At 42.4% G+C, this 4,520-nt stretch overlaps 1 non-coding gene across 1 annotated transcript; it reads left to right on the top strand.

The window, feature by feature from the left end:
• The first annotated feature begins 3,821 nt into the window (after positions 1 to 3,821).
• Positions 3,822 to 3,929, top strand: LOC148565340 (small nucleolar RNA R71). The gene has a single exon (XR_015885127.1). It is a non-coding gene; the product is annotated as a small nucleolar RNA R71 (small nucleolar RNA).
• Positions 3,930 to 4,520: the final 591 nt, after the last annotated feature.

The raw sequence follows: 4,520 nt of genomic DNA, 5'->3' as shown, positions 1-4,520 counted from the left end.
TAGAATGATGGCGGCATTCAAGAGAATCCGGAAAGTCTAAACCTTGTCTGTGGTATTCCGAGTAGGATTCAATGATTGAATGACTGTGACGAGCTTCAAACTCGCGATTGTTGGGCGTTAGTGACAGACGCAAAAGGAGGGTGAATCCTATTCCAACATGATCGAGAACCGACAGATGAATAGCCGTGCCGTGACAGGGTGCGTGAGCATATTATTCACTGAGAGGAGGGGATGTAGCCACTGACAATGGTGATGCCCTTGCATAAAGCCAGCCATGGAAAGGAGTAAGACTGATTGGATGAAGATAGCAGGAAAGCAGAGGTTCAGAGGAACGAAAGTATCTCCATTCGCTTATCTGAAATTCCTACCAATGATTTACATAAGTACCTCTATCCCTATCTTATTAATTATTATTCGAAAACACCATTATCCATTTATATCTGCCTGACTGAGATTTACAAGGTGACCATAGCTTGCTTCACACCAACAATCTCCGTGGGATTCGACCCTTACTCACGTAAAGTATTACTTGGACGACCCAGTGCACTTGCTGGTTAGTTGTATCGAAGTTGTGACAAATTATGAATGTGTAATCACGATTATGCGTACCAAGTTGCTCACGTGCCAGGAATAGTTTGAGCCTGGACATCACAATTTCGTGCACCACCTAGCCACGGGCTTGAGGGCATGCCTTCTTAGTTGAACTGGCTTCCCTCTTGAATCTCTCTTCCATTGAGCGCCCACTTCACAAATGTCTTTGAGGACTTGGTCCAACCTTTGATCAAAGTTGACCTTTCTAGTGTAGGGGTGTGTATCTCCTTGCATCATTGGTAAGTTGAATGCCAACCTTACATTTTCCAGACTGAAATCTAAGTATTTCCCCCAAACCATTGTAAGCCAATTTTTAGGGTCCGGGTTCACACTTTGATCATGGTTCTTGGAGATCCATGCATTGGCATAGAACTCTTGAACCATTAAGATTATGACTTGTTGAATGGGGTTGGTGAGAATTTCCTAACCTCTTCTTCGAATCTCATGTCGGACCTCCGGATATTCACCCTTTTTGAGCTTGAAAGGGACCTCGGGGATCACTTTCTTCTTGGCCACAACTTCATTGAAGTGGTCTTGATGCACCTTTGAGATGAATCTCTCCATCTTCCATGACTCGGAGGTGGAAGCTTTTGCCTTCCCTTTCCTCTTTCTAGAGGTTTCTCCGGCCTTAAGTGCCATAAATGGTTATGGAAAAACAAAAAGCAACGCTTTTACCACACCAAACTTAGAAGGTTTGCTCATCCTCGAGCAAAAGAAGAAGGAAGAGAGTAGAGGAAGAAGAAATAGAGGAGATAGAGGGGGTAGTGTTTCGGCCAAGGGGGTGAAGTAGTGTTGAAGATGTGTGAAAATGAAGGAGTGAAGATGGGTTTATATAGGAGTGGAGGGAGGGGTTGGGTTTGGCCATGTATGGGTGGGTTTGGGAGGGAAAGTGTTTTAAATTTGAATGGTGAGGTAGGTGGGGTTTATGATGGGTGGATGTGGATTGGTGAAGGGTTTATGGAGAAGAAGGTAAGATTTGATAGGTGGGGGGTTTTTGGGGAAGAGGTATTGAGTTGATTGGTGAAGGGTATTTGGGGACGAGTATTATGAAAAGGTGTGAAGAAGAGAGAGAGTGAGTTGAGGTTGGTGGGGATCCTGTGGGGTCCACAGATCCTGAGGTGTCAAGGATTTCTCATCCCTGCACCAATTAGGCGTGCAAAACGCCCTCTGCTGCCAATCCTAGCGTTAAACGCCAGGTTGCTGCCCATTTCTGGCATTTAACGCCAGCTTCTTGCCCTTTTCTGGTGTTAAACGCCAGTCTGGTGCCCATTTCTGGCGTTAAACGCCCAGAATGGTGCCAGACTGGGCGTTTAATGCCCATTCTGCTGCCCTTACTGGCGTTTAAACGCCAGTAGCCTTCTCCTCCAAGGTCTGCTATTTTTCATTCTGTTTTTTAGTTTGTTTTTGCTTTTTCAATTGTTTTTGTGACTTCACATGATCATCAACCTACAGAAAAAATAAAATAACAATGGAAAATTGAAATTTAACATAGATAAGTAAAATTGGGTTGCCTCCCAACAAGCACTTCTTTATGTCATTAGCTTGACAGTGGGCTCTCATGGAGCCTCACAGATACTCAGAGCATGCTGATGGCCTCTCAACACCAAACTTAGAGTTTAGTTGTGGCTTCCCAACACTAAACTTAGAGTTTGAATGTGGGGGTTTTGTTTGACTCTGTATTGAGAGAAGCTTTTCATGCTTCTTCTCCATGGTTACAGAGGGAGATCCTTGAGCTTTAAACACAAGGGAGTCCTCATTCACTTGAAGGACCAATTCTCCTCTGTCAACATCAATCACAGCTTTTGCTGTGGCTAGGAAGCGTCTACCAAGGATGATGGATTCATCCATACACTTTCTAGTATCTAGGATTATGAAATCAGCAGGGATGTAGCGTTCTTCAATCTTTACCAAGACATCCTCTACAAGTCCGTAATCCTTTTTCCTTGAATTGTCTGCCATCTCTAGTGAGATTCTTGCAGCTTATACCTCAATGATCCCTAGCTTCTCCATTACAGAGAGAGGCATGAGGTTTATGCTTGACCCTAGGTCACCCAGAGCCTTCTCAAAGGTCGTGGTGCCTGTGGAACAAGGTATTGAGAACTTTCTAGGATCTTGTCTCTTCAGAGGTAATTTCTGCCTAGTCAAGTTATCTAGTTCTTTGGTGAGCAAGGGGGATTCATCATCCCAAGTTTCATTACCAAATAGCTTGGCATTTAACTTCATGATTGCTCCAAGTTACTTAGCAACTTGCTCTTCAGTAACATCTTCATCCTCTTCAGAGGAAGAATACTCATCATAGCTCATGAATGGCAAAAGTAAATTCAATGGAATCTCTATGGTCTCAGTGTAAGCCTCAGATTCCATGGTTCCTCATTAGGGAACTCCTTGGAGGTCAGTGGACGCCAATTGAGGTCTTCCTCAGTGGAAATCACTGCCTTTCCCTCCTCTATGCATTCAGCCATATGGGACGTGTTTATGGCCTTGCATTCTCTCTTTGGGTTCTCTTCTGTATTGCTTGGGAGAGCACTAGGAGGGAGTTCAGTAATTTTCTTGCTCAGCTGACCCACTTGTGCCTCCAAATTTCTAATGGAGGACCTTGTTTCAGTCATGAAACTTTGAGTGGTTTTAATTAGATCAGAGACTACAGTTGCTAAGTCAGATTGGCTCTGCTTAGAATTCTCTGTCTGTTGCTGAGAAGATGATGGAAAAGGCTTGCCATTGCTAAACCTATTTCTTCCACCATTATTGTTGTTGAAGCCTTGTTGAGGCCTCTGTTGATCCTTCTATGAGAGGTTTGGATGATTTCTCCATGAAGGATTATAGGTGTTTCCATAGGGTTCTCCCATGTAATTCACCTCTTCCATTGTTGGGTTCTCAGGATCATAAGCTTCTTCTTCAGATGAAGCTTCTTTGGTACTGCCTGTTGTTGCTTGCATTCCAGACAGACTTTGAGAAATCATATTGACTTGTTGAGTCAATATTTTGTTCTGAGCCAATATGGCATTCAGAGTATCAATTTCAAGAACTCTTTTCTTCTTATTTGTCCCATTATTCACAGGATTCCTTTCGGAAGTGTACATGAATTGGTTATTTGCAACCATTTTAATGAGTTCTTGAGCTTCTGCAGGCGTCTTCTTCAGATGAAGAGATCCTCCAGCAGAGCTGTCCAATAACATCTTGGACAGTTCAGATAGACGAACATAGAAGATACCTATGATGCTCCATTCTGAAAGCATGTCAGAAGGACACATTCTGATCAATTGTTTGTATCTTTCCCAAGCTTCATAGAGGGATTCACCTTCCTTCTGTCTGAAGGTTTGGACTTCCACTCTAAGCTTGCTCAATTTTTGAGGTGGAAAGAACTTTGCCAAGAAGGCATTGACTAGCCTTTCCCAAGAGTTCAGGCTTTCTTTAGGTTGTGAATCCAACCATGTTCTAGCTCTGTCTCTTACAGCAAAGGGAAAAAGCATTAGTCTATAGACCTCGGGATCAACCCCATTGGTCTTGACAGTGTCACAGATTTGCAAGAATTCAGCTAAGAACTGATGATGATCTTCCAATGGAAGTCCATGAAACTTGCAATTCTGTTGCATCAGAGAAACTAATTGAGGCTTAAGCTCAAAATTGTTTGCTCCAATGGCAGTGATTGAGATGCTTCTCCCATAGAAGTCAGGTGTAGGTTCAGTAAAGTCACCAAGCGCCTTCCTTGCATTGTTGGTGATGAGTTTGGAAAACTCTAAATTAATATTTGTGATGACTAAACATTATTAAAATTAATTAATAGCAAAATTATTAATCTGAATTTTTCATTCAATATATATTGATTAAATAATTTTGTTACAGGTTTTAATATTGGGCCGAAAATAATTTCTGGTGCAAGCCCAATTACTCTCAGCCTTTGGTTTTAAAAATATATGATGAATATGGCT

Source organism: Arachis ipaensis, chromosome B5, assembly GCF_059453495.1.
Source record: "Arachis ipaensis isolate K30076 ecotype BB chromosome B5, ASM5945349v1, whole genome shotgun sequence".
NCBI classification, from domain to species: domain Eukaryota; kingdom Viridiplantae; phylum Streptophyta; class Magnoliopsida; order Fabales; family Fabaceae; genus Arachis; species Arachis ipaensis.
This window is presented reverse-complemented; position numbering and strand designations above follow the sequence as displayed.